This window comes from Drosophila guanche, unplaced genomic scaffold (genome assembly GCF_900245975.1).
Source record: "Drosophila guanche unplaced genomic scaffold, DGUA_6, whole genome shotgun sequence".
Lineage (NCBI taxonomy): Eukaryota > Metazoa > Arthropoda > Insecta > Diptera > Drosophilidae > Drosophila > Drosophila guanche.
In genome coordinates this window covers 12,024,198-12,044,425 of record NW_022995743.1, presented here as the reverse complement: position 1 = coordinate 12,044,425, position 20,228 = coordinate 12,024,198, and the positions used below count along the sequence as shown (strand labels likewise).

The 20,228-nt window shown below is 46.3% G+C and overlaps 1 long non-coding RNA gene across 1 annotated transcript; it reads right to left on the bottom strand.

Moving 5' to 3' along the window:
• Positions 1-3,467: 3,467 nt before the first annotated feature.
• Positions 3,468-4,076, bottom strand: LOC117587370. Its single transcript, XR_004574057.1, has 2 exons — positions 4,014-4,076; positions 3,468-3,959 (listed from the first exon to the last, which is right to left on the bottom strand). It is a non-coding gene; the product is annotated as an uncharacterized LOC117587370 (long non-coding RNA).
• Between the last annotated feature and the right edge of the window lie 16,152 nt (positions 4,077-20,228).

Sequence of the window (20,228 nt, the reverse complement as noted above, 5' to 3'; positions counted from 1 at the left end):
CTTCTATAAATCTTCCATAATTATGTGTGAAACTTCATTAAAATTGTTTGATCAATCATTAGTTTGCTGTGTGGTTTTTCAGCTTTCTATTCCATCGTTAATCCCTTGGGCACAGGACTAGAGCACGCTTCGGCTTAGTGTTTTTCCATTTGCTGTGGTTTCTGTTTGCTCAGCCATCCGATTCAAAGAAAAAGCCAGCGGCACGGACTCTCACTCGTTGCCATTGAACTTCATTTATATGCTCACACTTACCCCTCGGAGTGTTGGCGCTGGTTGACTTGGATTTCTATCACAAGTTATTCACATTACTATTGTCTAGACGTAATTTTTGTCGAATTTACAGGCTAATTACTGAATTTCAAATTTCGTCACTTTTGCGCGCAACAACTGCAATGCCTGGCAAAGCTCAGTGCCGAAAGCTTCCCCAAATGCACGGCAAGCGAAAGCTTTTAGGCCAGCGCTGCAGCTTTGCGTCTTTTTTTGGGATTCAACTAGAACAAATTAACCACAAATGAAACTTAGTTTTTAATTGAACAGAAAATATTCCCATTTTTAGTCGAAGTTCCAAGTTCACTAACTGACACACAAATTTGATAAAAGATTTAAATACGAACATTTTAAAGCAATGGAAATGGACAACAATAATAAGGCACAACAAAAGTGGAAATATGGCACGGCCCACGGAGCAGCTGTTTCGCAACTGCAAGCCCAGCAAGCGGTGAGAGAGGGAGTCAGCGAGAGTGTGTGAGGGAAGAGCAGCAGAAGACTGGAGAGAGAGAGAGCGAGTGGTTGAGCTTTTTTTCGAGGCTTGTGCTAGCTGCAGCTGAGTGCCCATTGCATGCCTCGGGATAACGGGTATGTTAGAACAAGTCTGCTGCTGGAAATAAAAGCATGGAAGATGCAGTGATTGTGTGTATATAGCAGTTGCACGGTATCTACACGTCGACTCTCTTCTCTCTGTCACTTTATCTTGCGTTTTGGCTGTCTCCTGTTTGTTTGGCTTTGCACTTGTGCGGTCTTTGCTTTTTTAATTTAAATGTTAATCTGCTTGCATGTGCATGCAGCACCCCCCCGTAATTTTTCATAATTCCTGTCTCTCAGCCCTTTGGCGTTCATGTGCCATTCCATACGCAGTTCCATTTGCATGTGAGCTGCAGACTGATGCCAGAGAACTTGACTGACGGAAATGGTTAAAGTGCCCCAGTCCAATACTTTGCAGATCCTGCCTCCTGGCAGTGCTCAAGCTCACTTAAGTTTTTATATCCTCACACACACACACACCACACACACACACACACACACGTGTCTCTGTCGTCTCTTTATTGTGTATTTGTCTTGGCTGCCGCAAATAAAGACGGTCTAAATGCAAGACGTCGCAGCAATAGCAATGGGAAAGATAACTGGGAGCTGAGAACTGAGAACTGAGACGAAGACCAACACTCGAAGGAAGAGCCAGCCCCCAGTCAAAGAGGAAGCAAAAGCAGTTATACAACAAGCAGGCAGGAGAGAGAATTCATTAAAAATTAATCCAACGAGTGCGAGGTATATTTGGTTCGCCTCATCCTCGAATTCCCCCATTCCCCTGCCCCATTTCCATCGTCATCCCCATCGGATCCCCAGTACAGGGTTCCTGTACCTTATTCCTGCTGTCTGCTATTCAATTACGTATGCCACGGCAGCCATGAAAATGACCTGCAGCGCCGTCGTGCCCCAGCCACACGCTTGCCACCGCTCAGCCCCATTCCCATTCCCATTCCCATCCCCATCCGACAGAGCTGTAGTAGTAAATTCTAACAGCACTTGGGGTTCGCCTTACCTTCGACCCGAGCCGCTAGCTGCTCCTTGTCTTGGCCTGGCTCGAATGGCTCGAATGGCTGGCTGGCTGGCTTGGCTGCTTGGTTGCTTGGCAGTTTTATGTGTTTTGTCTTCGCATGCCGCATAAACGGAATTATTTACAATTTATTTTTACCTGAGCTAAGACCCAAAGAAGTAGAAGGAAAGACCGACGGGCAAAAGGAAGTAGCAGCGGCAGTGGCAGTGGCAGTGGTAGTGGCAGTGGCAAGTGCTATGGCATTTGCTTGCCGCTTGTTTGTTTTTGTGCTATTCAAAATGTCTTCATTGCCGGACAGAAAATGCCACCGGACCCTTATGTTGCAAACAGGACACAGGGATGGGGCAGAATGGAGGCAGGACTCTGCTTGATTGCCTTTAATTTGAAGATGGAATGACTTTGGCCCTCGCCTTGGACTTTTAATTCTAGGAGCAGCATCAAGTGGAAGCCATCGATAGGTGGTACTCTTTGCCGATTGATGTTGTGTATCAGACTCCAAGTTGTTGTCTTTTATGTGCTGTAAATCAATTGATGCTCTGGCAGTTACCAAATAAACATTTCAAAACATCAAATAAGTCTCAAAGAAAAGTACGAAAATGGGCAAAGATTTGTGTCTTGAATTAAGTAAAATCAGAGAGTGCATTTCGAGTGTCTTTCCATCCAAGTAGCCAGCAAACAATTGACCAATTAATCAATTGATTAGTCATTCGCAGCAAAACAAATCGTTGATCAAAAGCTCCACAAGTGAGTGCCAACAAAATGCTAATACACACACACACACACGAGAGAGAGAGAGTAAGCCAGAAGCTAGATAAACACTCTGCATAAATTGGTGTTGGCTTAAATGCAGCTGAAGGATGCCTGAAGCCAGAGCAGGATGCACCACTTGAGTGGCATCGTGGAGCGACGAGACTCTCCTCATCATTATCGTTATCATCATCATCAGCATCAGCATCAGCATCAACATCATCTTGCTGCACTCATAAGCAGCAAGCATGAGCGATGATAAATCATTAGGGGCAACGTGTTGCGGCCAACTTGACTTGACAGTCACTGCAGCATTCCGTTCTGTCTGCCACGGCACCTGCCTGGCAGGGGCGCTGACTGCGGGGTGAAACTGCGAGTGGGAGTGGACTTGGGCCTTGTGATGTGCATGAGTGGAGAGAGAGGATGGTTGGCCACTTGTCTTCTTTACAGCACCCCATTGCAATTATGCTACATTGAGGCTGAGGCTGAGGCATCGTACCCTCATCTCACCATTGTCATTCTCGCTGCACCGGCGATAATTATTAATGTGTGCCTCAAGCTGGAAAATAATGATAAACTGCTTCGCAGATACTCAATGGATTTTGGCCACGGATAATTTATGGGCGATACGTGTTGGATAAACACTGTGGCACCACCACCCCCACTGCCCATCAACCTGGGACTGGGACCCAAATGCATTTTAAGCGAGCATTTCGAGACCGAGTTTTTCGACCGCAATGCGACGCTCGTTGCAAATATGCAAATAAGCTGCAAAATACAAATATTTTTACGCTTCCGAAACATTTGCATTTTTGCAGCAAATGGATTACGTTTGCCCCATTACGTATACGCAGCGGTTAGCCCAGAATTTCTAGAAAATGCCAAAAGCTATTTAAACGTTGAATTTATTTTATTATGCAGCCAAAAAATCTGATGAACACAAGTCATTAGTTGGGTATTTTTGAAAACTCGTTTCAGTCTGTGTGTGGGAGACGACATTATGTGTGCCCCAAATGATAACGGTATGACTGCGGGGCATAGTTAGGGAGGGGCTGACTATGCACCAAATGGATTCAACGATTGTTTCTTCCGTCTGCTGGTTTCAGTTCTTTCTCTCTTCCGATGCTTCAGTTCCTCCTCAGCACACTCCGCATGCTGCCCTTCCAGGCAGAACTCTTCAATGGGCTCAGAATTTGTTGCCCGCAGGGCTAACCACAGCATACGAGCTGCCAGAATCAAGCCACCGAGCACCATCCAGATGCTCGAACTCATGCCCGGGCTCTCAGATTTGCCAACATACGGCGACGTGTAGCTATAGGGATTTATCGTTTTATTTTCCGGGAATGCCGGTATCGTGAAGTCCAAGCCATCGGCCATAGTTCTTGGATTGTATTTATATATAAATTAGATACTTAATTCTTGGATATTTACTTACTTTCAGTTTAGTTTGTGCGTGAAAAGGGGAACATCTACTCAAATTGCTTTGAATGACTGAAACTTCGCAGAGTACCAGGATCTCAGGCATGTGTAGGGATGTCTAATATAACAATCCTAATGGGGTTAACCTTGTTTTTGTGTTGACATGGACTCGTACATCTTGTTCTTTCCCACTGCAGTTACCCGAGTTTGGAGCTCTGCTGTAATTAATCAGTCGACAAATGCAAATAACTTCCCTTGACTTGACTTGACTTGACGTTCCAGCGTTTTGTTCTTTCAAATGTATTTTGTGGCTCCTCGAGTCGTGCTGTTAACTGTGTTAACCGGAAACGGAAATGTAGCTTGCATAACAAATGAGACTGCTCCATTCTGACGAGTCACCAAGGCCTTTTGGCATTGTTCTGTGCACCCTCCCTCCCGCTCTTCGCTCTTGGCTCTACGCTCTTTGGTCTAAATTGTTTTTCCACATATTGCCCAGAGCTGGGGTGCCCCATTGTATGCTGATTGGCATCACGACTGGCTATGACAGGCCTCAAGTTTCAGTTCAACTACCGAGTCGCTCCTCCGAGACACACAGCCACGGTGGGGGCGGGGTTCTCCTCGCTCATCTGGCGCATGAAAATTGCATTTCGTCAGTGAAAATTTATGAACATCATTGCCATGCGTCAAATAAATGTCAAAAAGTATATGCCAAAAGTGCTGCCATTACGCAAGAGAAGAGATCCGCAAGACCATCCAAATTCTGATTCCGCTCCCTGCCCGCCTGCCTGCCACACACACAACAATGAGGAATTGTCCGCTGCTGTTGTTGTTTTTTGTTTTCCGTGTTAAACACAATTTTTTAATGAATTTTCACGCCAGTGGAGTGTGAAATGCCGGAATCGCTGCAGCGGCGAAGAGGCGGGGGCCTGCTGGTGGTGGACGGACGCCTTTGACTACTTTTAAAATGCCAAAAAACTAAAAAAAAACACAGGAAAATATTGTAAATAAAATAAAATAAAAAATAATACCAGGCCTGCAGGCAAAGTGAAAAAATTGTTTTTCGAAAGTTTGTGGCGAATGTTCCACCCCCCCAATTCTTGTTGTTGTTGTTGACCATAATTCGTGAATGCCTCTGCGCCTGTCTGTCTGTCTGTGAGTGACTCTCTGCCTGTTCCCGTAATGCTTGTACTACCAAGTGGTGATGATCTGTCAGGGCATTGGGCTCCATTGGTTGGCACATTTATTTGGCTATTCCAAAAGGGTCGCAGGGTGTCCGTGTCCTCTGTCAGCGAAGTTCGAAAAAGTTAAAGATTTGTGGGAGCACAATAGGTATATTTATATTTGCAAACTGCAAAGGGTATCAAAAGTTGCATACACCCCAAAAGCCAGGCTTGTCTTTGCTTTTATTTTATGTTTTTGGTTGCTTTTTTATTGTTGTTTTTTTCCTGTGGGTTTTCATTTGGTTGCTTCAAGCGCAAGCGACAGATGATAATAAAAAATTTTATTACACAGAAGCTCATCCATTTGACTTAATAGCGGTCGGAATGTGGCAGGCTTTTAATGTGGCATGGCTGCTGGGGCAGGGAATGGGGCGCTCGGGGATTGGTCACATAACGTACTCCCAGGGTATGGTGGCTGTCTAGGCATTCCGCTACTTCGGTTTCAGCTGTTGATTGTTTAATAATTTGCCAGCCTTTTCCTGTCTGCTCTTCTCAAGTGGAAGGCTGCGCGTAATTTCATTTGCAATTTTCATTTAATTTTTGTGCATTTTTTCGGCCTGAGATTTGTAGGCCGCCGCGGCACACTCTGATTGCAGCTGTTCTGCATCACAATTCTCCCTGCAGCCGACACTCAATAAATCAGCGAAATGTGCTAGCAAAATAATAATTAATGGGGGGAATGGACTGTGGAGCGGAGCGGAGCGGAGGGATGCATGAAAATTCGTGAAAAATTACACAATTTGCTGGGCCGCACACCTCGCCGCATAACAATTATAATTGCCAGCGATCCGAAATGAGCAGCTGGAGCAGGGGCAGGGGCAGGGACGCTGTTGCACTCTTAATATGCGGCACATGTAGAAAATGAGTCAAGTGATGCCCCACCAAAACTTCCTCCCCTCGCCGCATTGGTAACGGAAACAGACAACATTCGGCTTAATTTCTATGCTGCCTTGTGGCCTCCTCTCTCACTCGTCATTGGCCTCTGCCATCATCATTTGGCACTGCCAGCCGAGCCGCATGTTCAATATGATTCGTGACATGTTAGGGAATTAGTGGCAGGACTCCTCCCTCGTCCACTCGCTCTCCATTCCTCAGGCAAGTTCGCCCTGAAGTCCGACCACGTGCGCCACATGTTTGTCATGCCAAGTGGCGCCACGCGGGTACTGGGACTGGGACTGGGACTGGGACTGGGTCTGGGGGGCTCATTAATGTGAGTTGCTTAAGTTTTATTTATTTATTATTGAACTTCGTTTCTCCTCTTTTCGGACTTGATTCCGTGTTGGTCTGCTTTCCCCTGGATTTGTGCTGGCTAATTGCTTTTTGTTTGCTCTCGTCGCTGTGCAGGAGTGTTCCTTTGTTCGAGCCAGGAGGCAATCAAGCGATTTCAAGACGTTTTGCTCATCAAATTCAGGAATTGGATCTGCATAGAACTGGTGCAACGTCTTTCAAGTCGTTCGCTCAAGTAATTGCTGCAATTTCTTGTCGCCTGCTCTGTCACGATATCAAGTAGCCGACGTGTGTTGCCTGCTGCTGCCACAGGCTCGCTTTGAGTTACACAAAACTCCGCACAGCCAGCAGGAATAACTACGAGTTCTTGCCACTTGCCACTTGATGTTCCCGCTCACAGTTTGCGCTTAACAGTTGTGTGGTCCCAAGTTTGGGCCGTGTCTGGTTGCCGCAAGAGAGTGTCTGGGCTGCTGCCCTCTCCGGCTCTCACTTATCGTGTTAACCGTTGCTTGCAACTGCGAAACAGAGAAACAGAGCAGGAGGAGGAGTGTGGCAAGCGTATTTAGTTACATACATGCCTCAACATGCGGGTGTCGCCGTCTCAGCCTGGGCGCAAACTTTTCCCCAAGGCCCACAGTATCCAACTACATGTCCCTGTCGTCCTCGTCCTTGTCCTTTTTCCCGTCTACATATAATTTGTAAAATTATTCGCACGTACTTTCTTATTAGTTTGTTTTGCATGTACAATTTTGGGCAACCACAAAAATATATCCATACACTTTGGGTGAGAAAGAACCAGGAAGTGCAAGGAATACAATTTTCTAAGCAGCGAAATTCAAGTCAAATCATAATCCAAAAAATGCTTACTTTGTGTGGGAAATGCCAACGTTAAAGCCCAGTGCAGAATTTTGCTTAAATCGTGGTCGGGAAATGCGCTACATGGCCAAACCGCCAATCCAGCACTCCATCAATTGAACCGAAAAACTGCCAACTGGCAACTGGAAAATTCGAGAGACTCGCAAAACAACAGAAATTTCCATTTATCAAGCCTGTCGCTGGTAGAGCAGCGACATTTGATCAAGATATTAGCAAAATGTTCAATTTATTTAGAAAAACCGCCGCGGCACATGGCCAGAAAAACATGGAAAGCGGCATGAAGGCACCAGGAAATAGAGGGGCAAAGGGGGAACAGAACATGTGCAAGGCAAAAACCAGAAACCCTAAACCAGAAACCGAAAAATGCAAATCGAGCTCGGGGAATTAGTGACAGCCGAGCGGAAAGACCAACTCCACTTTTAGTTGCAGTTTCTCCCTTAGAGCTTTCCCCGTATGACACTTGCAATTGACAGTCGCATCGAGGCGACTCTTGAGGTCGAGACTGAGACGACGGGGACTGGGACTGCCGGTGGGTTGTGTGGATTGTGCAAGTCAACTGCAGCCTTTCCTTTCCTTTCCTATCCTTTCATTCTTTTCCGCACTGCCGCGGCGACAATTTAAAACTGCGAAAGTTTTAAATGTTCTTTCGTCCTTTTTTTCTTTCAAGTATTTCCCCTTTTGTGGCAAAATGTCAAACTGCGGCAAAGTTCGCGTGCAAAAATGGCGTACCAAAGTGGGTGGCGGCGGAGAGACGTGTCGGACGGCGGTGTGGCGTGTGGCACGGTGCGGAACACGTGTGCAGTTTTCCAAAATATTTCTTCAAGTTACTTGCAGCCAGTCAGATGGTAATTTTTTAAGCTGATCAAGATGTGCATCCAAGTCACAGTGTGGTGCAGCAAAATTAAGGACCAGCGGGAGGAAAAGTAATCCAGGGGCAGTCCATCAGCTTGAATGGTGTTCCCCCTGTTTGGCTCCACTGTGCTTACGCCGGGTAGTGGGTGGGACAGACAGGCAGCACTTACTTTTAATTAGCAAACAAAACGAAAGGAAAACGTAAATGAAATGACGCCAAAGCCGAAGCCAAAGCCAAAGCCAGAGCCAGAGCCCGAAAGTATGCAAAACTTTGGTTATTGTCGCCAAATAAATTTCACCAATTCCATTGGCAGTGGCACTGGTACAGGTATAGGTACTGGTGTGTGGGCGTGGCAGTTGGCACAAATAAACAAAAGGAGCAAAAAAAATGGCTAACAAAAAGTTCCAGCGACAGCAAAATTATGTGGCGTCAAATGCGGCGCGTCGGTCAGGGTGTGGGCGGGCGCTGGGAGCTGCAACCGGAGCTGCGACTGCGGAACGGGTGGTGTGTGTGGGTGGGACCAGTTGGTTGCCAGCCCGCACACGGTGCGGTTGCCATCGCGTCAAGGGAAAATTTATGCTGTTGTGTGAAATTTTACGCGACAGGTGGAAAAAAAAAACCTAAAAGTCGCAACAAAACTGCAACAAAAAGTTGCATGCAAATTTTCTAAATGGAAGAGGAAGTGCAGCGAAAGCAGCAGCAGAGAAAGTCCCTTTCCCCAGATAAATCCACTTAAATATTTAAAAGAAGAAACAACAAGAACAGAGTCCCCCCTGGGCCAAGAACTGAAACACACCAAAAAGTTACTTTCTGCTGCCATCCTTCCACTTGATTAGCAGCAGATCATCTCTGAGCAGGGGTTGGGTGGGGTTGGGCGGTGGCCTTGTTAACACTTGCCCACAACAACTGCGTCTGGTTCGCTCCGCTCTGGCAGCGTAAATCATCAATTAAAATATATTTCCCATTTGGGGGCAATGCTGAAAATTAATTTTTAAAATGAAAATGTTTCTCTAAATAATGAGGGTTGCTTCCAGTCCAGGACAGTTCGACAGTCCAGGAAACAAGGGAATGTCCGACAAGGGGTTCTGAATGTAACTCTAGATTATGGCATCTTCAGCGGATGAGTAATGGAACTAAAGGGGCTTCGGGTTGCACTCAGAAGTACATAAATCAAGTGGACGTCAATGCAAAGGTTCTTGGAACTCCCATCGCAAGCAGCCCCTTATTGAAATCTCAAATTACTGTCGCTAGTAGTTATTTGTAATTGTTCGCAAAATGCAGGACAAACCGTCCGACAGTTTGGAAGGTAATTGCTCCTCTTCCTGTGGTGCTGCTCCTGCAACTGTGGACTGACTCGTTTTGTATTTATTTTCTCTCTGTTCGCTTCCATGAAAACGTTTACCCCGAAAACCTACCCCAATAAGTGTGTGTGGGGGGCATATAAATTACGGGAATAAAAACTGAAATTGCTGCAAAAACAGAAATACACTTAAAATACATGCACCCAACCCTCAGCCACTCGCATCTACATAGATGTGCGATATTGTATGTAGTGTGTGTGAGTCGAAAGCAAAGCAAAAACGGAATATTTATGAACGCACCACGCGACGAGGGAAAGCGAAAATGCGCCAAACGAGGTTGTGTGCGGAGAAGCCTCGGCAAGAGTCCAAGTCAGGGAATGGAACCAAGACCAACGAACCAACGAACCAAGTCCAAAGCCCAGTCCTGTCTGCCCCGTCTGCCCGTTTGTTTCGTGTTGGGCAATGTTTGCTGGCAGATAAAGCAAATGGCAAAAGTGTTTTCCATGCACGATCGATAAGCACGGCGCCAGCAAGGCGGGACAAATTTTCATAGTTCAAGTGGCGCCTAGGCAGGCGCTACAGCAAGACAGAAACAGCCACAGCCAGGCAGCCAGGCAGCCAGCCAGGCAGTCCCACCGACCACCGCCAGAGCCGTCAAAGTGAAATGTGGCCAAAAGCAGGCAGTAGTAAAAATTTACCCACACACACAAAAACACGCACCGGGAAGGAGAAAGAGAGAGAGAGAGTGAGAGAAAAATAAATGCGATAAAAATTATTGCGGAAGTGCGCAAGGCGAGGAAGAAAGGAAAGAAAGAAATATAAGGAGCAACAGGAGTGGGCACTGACGCACACACCAGGCACACACCTCCTCGTGTACCTCTCATCAGCGGCTTGGCAGCAATCGGAGCTGAATCATCGCCAAGCAGCGGAGTATCAGAATTGATATCACGTGTCAGGCAAATGTCAATGTCCAAGTCCCAGTCTTCCACCTCCACCTCCACCTCCACCTACTTCCCCGTGCTGAACCGATTTCCGGGCGACATAAAAACCTCGTCTTGGAATTAGTTCCAACTGCTGCTTGGCTCTGGCTCTGGCTCTGGCTTGGCTTTGGCTTTTACGATTTAGGCGTGTGTTCGCCCTTAGGCTTTGGCCAAATTAGTTAGCCAAAATTAACTTGTCTATTTGCGCGGATTGTCTGTCGCTTTTATGGCTGTCGAACAACTCTAAGATGTCGTCACGGCAATAAGAACGAGGCTAACAGATGAGTCACGAACGCTGGAAAAAGTCAGGAGTCCTGCCATTAATCCTCCTCCGTTTCAGTGTTAATATTTACCTAAATTCCACTGATTTTCCACAATCTTGAGAGTCATCAATTTCTATTTTCCAATAAATGCATTTGCGTTGAAACAATAAAACTAAAATATACGAAAACCAAAGCAAACAATGTGGCAGACACAGACTGTGTGTGTGGGGGGCATGGATATGTGTCCAGATTGCAGGAAACTAACATTTGTCCAGGGCAAATATTTACCCTGTCGTCTCGATGCCGTATCACGCACAAACGCACTAATGTCTGTGGATGAGCGAGTAGTGCGGAGGGGCACACTGCCTTGACCAGCGCCAAACAGTAAGCAATAAAATTATATGCCAAATTATAGTATATACGCGTACACTCCACACCATCATATAGTTTTGAAATCAGTTAAGTGTTGGCTTTGTTCAACGGTCATTCAAAGCCCCTCCTTTTCCGGCTTTAGCTCGGGCAGGAGTGTCGTTTATTGTCGCGCTGCTGCGAGTACATTAAATGCGCATCATAAATTTCATTACATTATTATGGCGTTGTTTGCGACAATGGAGGATGGATCGGAATGGATGGGCGATTCGAGTACTTTATGGCTTCGCACTGGCACTGGCACTGGCCTGGCCCCCACTACATACATAAAACTATCCGAATCTATTGTCTATTCATCTGTCCATTCCCCGACTGTCTGCCTTATTAATGCACTAATTATGGGGCGTGGGCATACGCCCATCGAATGCATTTTGTCATCGTAATTTATGAACTAGAAGGAGAAGTTCCGCTTCTTTTGCCCAAAAGGCCCTTGTACCAAGGCGGACACTCGACGTAGGAATAAACAAGAAACGCCTTTATTTTGGCAGGACAAATAGACAGAACAATGCTGGGGCAGGGGAGTGGGCTTCGGAAAATTACAATGCCCTTGCCAAAACTTAAACAAAGGGCAAGGCAAGGCTGTCTTCGTCTTCGTCTTCGCGTGAATTATGACAGAGGGGAGTGCCTGGCACTGGCCAGCGACAAATGCCAATGAACTTAGGCCGGATACTGATAGTGATAGTGGGCCTAAGTGGGTCGCAGGGGGTGGCTGCACAACCCCATATAGAAATGATATTCAAGATGGTGGCTGGGTCGGGAAAAAAGTGGAACATTTATGATATTTTCAGCTGGTAACGAAGGGGGATAAAAGGTCACATTGAGAACGTAGAGAAGAAACACACAAAAAAAAATATAACATGGAAAAGTGGAAAATGTTCTGCAGAGCAAACTGGAGCATAAAACTTAATTTCCTACCGAATATTGTTGTGCTGCAGCTGCTGCCATAGAAAGTGTCCATCCGAGCGACCGCAGGAGAAAGCCAATCAAGCTTACACGTACACGGACAGGACCCCACATGACAGGAGCTGCTGCTCCGAGCTGAAGAACAACAAAGTGAAGGCGAAAGTAATTTGCCAGTAACTTTTTAGAGTGCCAGAAAATGGACAGGAGCCATGGCAGGGGTGTGGACACACAGGACACCAGTATGGAAATAATTGAAAAATTTGCACTACATGCAAAATCGAATTATGGGGCGAAAGTGAGCGTCGATGGGTCGATGGGACCGGAGCAGGATATATCAATTAACAACAACACCAGCGAAAAGCTATTAAAAGCTTATTTAGTCAGGCTAAAAAAAAAACATAGAAAGCAGGGCAGGAGCATACCAAATATATGTATGGAAATATGAAAAAGTTTGGACAAACAACCCCAGAAGGAGGGCCAGAGAGCAGGAGAAGGACTAGGAGTAGCAGCAGCAGCCAGAGGACTGTGGACTACGGCGAACAGCAGTAGAATTAATTGCTTTATATGGCGTGATAATTTATTGAAGCCCCCGATGACCAACATGGGAGTAGAGGCCACCCCTCGTGCGACCCCGTCAGGGGATAACACAAGTATTATGCCAGCAACAAGGCGGAAGGGTCAATCACATTAGAGTCCTGCCATGCGGCCCGGCCCGGCCCGGCCCGGCCAGTCAAGTCGTGTGTCGCAGCAAGAGGGTGGCTCTCGGTCAAGGGTTGCTCCCTCCTTGCCCCCCAGTTCCAGACTTTGCCTGCAATTTTGCAATCTGATTATGTGCCGAGGGTCGGGTAATACGTTTTAGCTCTCATAATAAACATGCCAAAGGTATTATGTGTTGGCTGTGGAAGCATAAAACATTGCCCTGGATATGTTGCTGTGTCCATGAGGCAAGCAAAAACCAATTTGGTTTTATATAATTTAAGCTGCTGTTCAGTTTGTTTTTTCCATCGTTTAATCTGTGCCAAATATATGTAGATTAGGCACTCGAAAGGGTAGATTTATGGCTTAAAACACTGGCACTTGGATCACTGTTTTGCTGCCACCGGTTGAGGCATTAATGCCGCATTTTCATTGCCTTTAACAAGTTTCTGCTAAAGGGTTATCCAAGGGCAGGACTTTTGTGTGTGGTGTCTCAGTGGTGTGTGCATTCAATCGACTTAACTTCATTATGAATGCAAAGGCAAAGCTAAACGTTTTGCTTCCTCTTTATACACACATATTTTTCATGATTTAAACTTGATTTTTTTTTCTTGTGGCGCGACCAAAGCTAAACGCATAAATAATCTTTTTGAGGCACACTCTCTTTGGTTTTCTGGTCTCCGGTCGCTGGTCTCCCGTCTCCCAGTCTCCCAGTCTCTTCTGGTCCCAGCCGCTGCTCGAGTTGCACTTCGCCCCTGGCGACTCTTCGCTCTTCGCTCTTGGCTCTGCCTGTTTGTTGGCTGCTGTTGACAAACAAATATGAAACTAATCCTTGGTAATTAGTGCGCCAACTTTTGCTGCATTTTGAGCCAGGCAGTCCCGCATTTGTGGTAGTCCGCTGTCTCCTCTTTCGGCGAGTCTTAGCCGTAGTCCCAGTCCCAGTCCCAGTAGCTGTCCCTGTTCTAGATCCTGTTCCTGGAAGCTCCTCGCAGACGCCTCCTTCTTATGTGTTATGCTTTTTGCGGTTTCGCCGCTCTCAAATAGCCTTACATATATTTTTTGTGGCGGTGTCGTCGTTATTTTTATTGGAAAAGTTAAGCTTGTGTTTTGATAGGTTTCAGTCGTAAAGGGATTAATTAGTGCGGACTTCTCTCACCACACGGACAACGCCAGTGTCCGTGTCCGTGCTCAACATGCCACCTCCTGTCGCCTCTCCACTTGCCGGCTTATGCATAATTAAAGTTAAGCCAACTTGCTCCACAGTTTGGCAAGGTTATTTCATGAGGGGCGGAGGAGAACGAGCATAACGATTCGTGTAAAAGCGTCTGCAGTGTGAGGAATTATTGTTGGACTAATGGGAATGCAGAGAGAGAGAGAGAGAGAGAGATAATGTGAGAGAAATTCATAGAATTTACACATAATATGGGACACAAGCAATGCATTTAGCATGTGGAACAGACCATCAAAATTGGGAGAAATAAATTGAGTGGTAGTGGTCCTTGAGGAAAACTCGTTTCTCCACTTTTTCTCTTAATCTTTCAGCCAAGAAAGTGCACCAGAAATTTCCTTTAATTATCCCCAAAAACTCTACTGAAAACTCATCCCAAATCCCCCCATTCAGGCACTCAATTACTTGTAAGGGGAATGCCCTAAAAATAACTCTTCAGCTGGTCAGTTGTCTCCACTTGAGTTTATTAATTTCATTTCTGCAGCCGAACCCCTAACCCCTGACCCCTAAACCCTCAACTCCCAACCTCTTTTACCTCCTCATGCATTGTGAAAGACATTTCTCATCTGGCATTCCAATGCTGTAGAATTTTGCGCTGTTTTTGCCGCTCGTTTTCTTATCTTTTTATTATGAACTGCAGCGACAATTTTGCTAGCCATGTCAGCGCATGATTTACGAGGCCGTGGCGTACAAATGGAAAATTGTGCTAAAAACATGGCCACACTGGGAGAGCCGCACTCTGGCTAGGGAGAGGAGGGGAGAGAGCGCCGGACAGACAAACCTTCGTTTTTGTGGCTCTGAAGTTTTGGCCACAAAACAGGAAGCGGAAATGAGTGCGCAGAACGACGATGGCGACATGTGAAATGTGTTTGCCGCCAAAAGAACAGAGAGGAAGGCGAAGGGGAGTACGAGCATGCCCCCGCCCAAACGGGAGACCGACAAACACATGCAAAATAAACGGGTTCAAGTGGCGCACGTAAAAACAAGGAGCAGCAGCATCGGCCAGGGGGCACAAGCAAAAAGGATAACTGTTGAATTGTTGGCTCTAATAACAGGGCAGGACAGGAGAGACTTGTGTGTGGCTGTGTGTGTGGTGTTGTGGTGTCGTTGGCTTGTCGCGTAGCAACTTGTGGCTAGCTTAATAGCAGTTAACAACATTCAAATGCTGCCTGCTAAGCCCATGGAATTTAGCCAGTAAAAGTTGCCGCTTAAAGACTTGCATGAAGTCATCATTTGGTCTTTACTTGTGTTCAAAGTTTCGCTAGAATAAGTTCCCTTTGTGGCATCAGTTTTGCCCAACTGAAATCTAAAATATTTTTACCCTTCGGCAAATCTTAAGTGAGTGCAAAAAGAAGAAGCTTCCAGTGGAAATGCATAAAATATGAACAAGAAAATGCGATTAAATGGACAAGCCACACACACAAACACCACACAAAAGAGTGAAAACATGGTCGACTCACTGGACACCCTATGCAGCTGCATCGACATGAGGTTTTGGCCTGTCCACTGATAGGGTACGGCAGAACAGTAACGAGCGACTGAGCGACTGAGCCCACGAACAACAGCAATTGTCGATGAAGGATCCGAGCCGCGTGCTGTGAAAACAATCCAATCAATTTATTAATTAAGCAAGCCACTCGGACTGGGATCACATAGTGTGTGTGTGGGTGGGTGGGAGTGCCGGCTGCATGATGTATATGTATGTAGAGCCAGCCAGCCAGCCAGCCAGCCAGCCAGCCAGCCAATAGTCTGTCTGCCCACACACAACTCCTGCCAATGGAGCGCGGCGTCTATTTGTCTAGCTTTGTGCAATGGATTTTTAATGTTTTTACTCGGACAGCCACTGTACTGCGGGTGTGGGGACAATAATGTAACGCATTGTTAAGTCCGCTTGGCACTTTTCGCACGCCAGCTGTGTCCGGCAGAAGCAAAAGAGAGAAAAATATAAGCAGCAGGCGGCAGCAGCAACGGAAGCAAAACGGAAGGAACTTTAATGAGCCCCAAACTGCAATTACGCAAAACATTTGCCGCACTGCTGCATGGTGGCTGGACCCAAGTCCAAGTCGTCGTCTGGAATTATTTTAATTGCGTTTTCCTTTTTATTTTATTGCACGCGCTGCCTCGCCCTAACGATTTCGTAATGCTTGAGAAAGGAACAGAGAGAGAGAGAGAGGGAAAGGAACCACTTAGTGCACAGGAAAGAACTATGAATCAGGCAGAAGATAACTAAATATTAATTGAATGTATGCTATACTAAACCCTGTTCAATCAAGTTCCCTTAGAGGCAATCTCCTCCAAATGGATCACAGAATCTTCCTTGCACTGATCGTTCGTTGAGCAATAAGCACACAAATTAATGCAGTATTTTCTTGAACGATTTCCCGAATATTCCAGAACATTCAATCACATTTGCAACAAGAGCATTGCAATCGTTACAATTCGTCTTGCTCTTGAGTTCCTTTTGCTGTGTGTTTAGCACTCAAATGGCTACCTTTGTGTTGTTCGTTGCCCCTCCAAGCATTTGAGATAGTTCTGGCCAACGCATGCGCCAAGTCTGTGGACAAAAGACTCACTCAATGTTTAGTTTTCTTTTATTTATTTTTGGTAGTTTTTGTTGTCGCTTGTAACTCGCCGAATGAGGGATGAACATAATTGTGGAATAGAAAGGGGTAGAAATGGGCGTGCGGGGGACACGTGACGGGACTCACACAATTGTGGCTAATTGGCAATAATCAAGCATCGGATCGGGCATAAATTGGGGCCATTGGCAGGGTCGCCTGCAAATCAGCGGCAAGCGGCTGTTTGGCATTTTTAATTGTGATTGAGCTCGCGGCATAAATCACGGAAATTGAAAAGCAAATAGCAGAAGCAAAAAAATGCATAAAAGCGCCGCAATAAAATCTGATAAATGCAATCATATAAATTGTGCAATTATATTTATATATTTTTCTGGGCTGGCGACAATTTAATTACAATTGGCCCCGCGGCCATTCGGGGGGCAATGAGCAATTGCCGTTTGCCGCTCACCATTGCTGCCGTCGCGGTGGCGCCACAAAATATGCTAATTTATATTTATATGAATATGGGCAGCCAAAGAGGGCAGCCCCTAGCCCAGCCCCTAGCTCTTTCAGCTTCAGCTGCAGCTCCAGACAGAACATTCGGCGAACATTTTCGGCGGCACAGAGGCCCCCCAGTGGCTGTGGTCATAAAATTTATTGTTGCCAAATGCATATTTGTCACATTTTGCAATGTGTTTGGCGGCCATAGAACAATTTATAAGCGACTGGGGACCATGGCTAAAAGCTGTCCCAACCCTTCCAGCCGCTTTCCGGCACTGCCCGCCTCTCCGCTTGCCAGTGAAATTCCGCCAAAAGTGTCAGACATCCAGCGACTTGCTTTTTTTTGGGTTCAGCCAACAAAAGCCGCTTTCAAGTGGATTGAAATTTTGGTACAAGTTTTAAAAATGGTATACAAAAATGTAGATTTAATGTAAGAGACTTCTGGTAGGGAATATCTGCTGGAGTCTTTCCAGGCCAAATCATTCTTTAATGTGTTGGCTCTTTGCTTACGTATCAACATGATAATTGGCTACCATTCCCAGGGAAACATGAGGCTCTTTGCTCTGTGCCCTCCAGCTGTCACAACATACTCCCCTCCGACACACACACACACACAAACACACACACACACACACACCTCTTCACACCTCAGAGACCTCGGGACGGTTTGCTTGCGAATCCCCCAAATGCTCGCTAAACAAAAGAAATGAAGTCATTTGTAATTAATGAGGTTTGTCACCCCAATTTGCCGCAACTTCGAGCCACACAATGCCCCAGACCCCCCAGACCCAGACCCAGACCCAGCCAAGCAATGCAGACAAACAGAGAGAAAAGAATGAAGGGAAACCATACGGCTGAGGTGGAGAGAAGTTCAACCTGGCCTGGCCTGGCCTGGCCTGGCTGCCTCGTAGCATATTGAAAATCACAGCCAGTGGGGGCATGGGTTGGGCATCAAACACCACAAAAAAGCGCACAGAAATGCCATCCACAAAACAATCTAATTATATCGTTAAGCACACCGAAATTGGCAGGGTGCAAAGCCACCCCTCTGGTGAAGTCCTGTGCGTTGACACCTTGACAGAGAGACACACAGACAGACAGAGAGACGGCAAGCCACATTCTTGACCCTGACAGACTGCGCGTGGACCTGAGGACTGATGTGGCACGACAGGCTGGAACTGGAGCTCGTTTTTGGTGACAGTTTTCGCATCCGTTTTGCTTGTTTAATTAAAATTATGTAAATAAATTTATTTGGCTGACATTGCGCTGTAATTAAGTGCAAGGGGGGTAGGGGGGCAGGCGGTGCATCTGTTGCCTGACAGTCTGGCGACAAATTTTGCCACAGCCCACCTTGGCGCAGACAAGTTATGCTGCTCCAGCTGCTCCTGCTCCTGCTCCTCCCCAGCTTCCTTGTCTCTCTCTGATAGTATATATGCTAACAAATTAGCCTTGAAATGAGCAATTTGCAGGCCATGGACATGCCATTGGAGGGGGGGAGTCCGTCTTCAACGTGAACAGAAATAGAGCTGACAGCAGCTGTCAGTGGGGAGGTGTTGGGTTGGCCCCGTGCGGCATTACGTATTCCAAGCGGGTCAGTGAGAGGCGTGAAAAGCAATTAAGTGTGAACTAAAGTCCTTAGGAACACGAACAAACTTTGTCTCTGTCTGAGATGGAACGCTTAAGTCATTGCAAAAAATAATGAAAAATGATCGGCACAAACTGATAATAGATAAAAGGTTAGGGGGGGGAACTCTTTAAGGGCACTCTTTTGGAATAAATCCCCAACTTTGATGGGTCAAGTACATATATGACACACGACACTCAACAGTCGACATTCCTGCAGCATCATAATCCGCATTCAGTGCCAAAAAGGCAGAGGCTCCCACCAACTTATGTCTCCCATCTGCCAGCCAACAGCCTGCCATCCCCCGCCCTGTGGCTGTACACGTTCTGGATTGACGTCACCACAGTGGAGCCCATGTTGACATCAACAGGGGAGAAATTGTTTTGATGAATGTGTCGATTTAATTGATGAATGAGTTTTTAAGCTGGCCAAAAATCGAATGGAGTCAAACGAATGGTAATGGCGATGACTCTCAGGACTCTCAATTGAGAGCAGCTCTTGAGGTATTCCAAAATACTTATACTATATGCCATGTAAATAGCAAAACTGCAAGCGCAACAACTATCCAAATACACAGGAAAAACCAATACAACATGCGGCACAAATGTTACGATTTGTTCAGTACCAGCGGGGAGAATGGGAGTCAGTCTCTGGCATGCAATAATATAAATTCCAGAGCACACCCAGAGCCCGAAACTCAACCCCTGGCCCTGCTTTAATCGGAAAAAACAGAAAGAGAAGAGCAAATAAAATCCAACATCAAACTATAAATAGACCCAGGACCAGGACCAGGACCAGGACCTGGCCCAGGCAGTAGGCACTCAGTCCTGTGCACTTTGCCCCTGTGTGTGTGTTGTGCTCTTATTGGAGTGAATTTCCAGGAAAAGTATTGTGGCTTAATCTACAACAGCATGCGGTTTGGTTTGTTGGCTGCCTCAGTCCCACACGAACACTGCGCCCGACCCGGCAACGGCGGCAATAAAAGGCTGAAAAACTGAAAAACTGGAAAACTGAACACTGAAATTGGAAGCCGCATTTTGGCGTTGGGGCTGCAGCAGCGGTTAAATATTTAAGACAATCGGCTTGCAAAACTACAACAATTCATTAGGATGGATATGAGCAGCTCTATGGCTACCAAAAGAAGCGAAATTGAGGTGGGAATATGGCCAAAAAGACACACAAAGGCTTCTGTTTGAGTGCAGCAATTTCTATGAAAATCGGTTGACAGTCAGCAAAGGGTACACATGCACATAGTGACACTCCTCAATGATAGCCCATAAAACGTCAGTCTGTTGAGATGTTTTTGTCCCACTTTGTGGCTCCCCTTTTGTAGCCCCTTTTGAAAACTCCTCTGTTAATGTCACATTTCCTGTGGGGCTTAGGTTAATTAGCAGGCTTAACAGTTTGCTAGTTAGACTGCCCGACTAGCTGCCCTTTGGCTGCTCCGGCTTCTGCCTGCTTCTGCTACTTGAGTGTGGAATGTGTGGCATGCAACGTATAAAACTTAATGTGCCGCGTGCGCATAAAACAAAATTTCAACTGCAATTAGTCGTGCAAGCCACTGGACCGGAC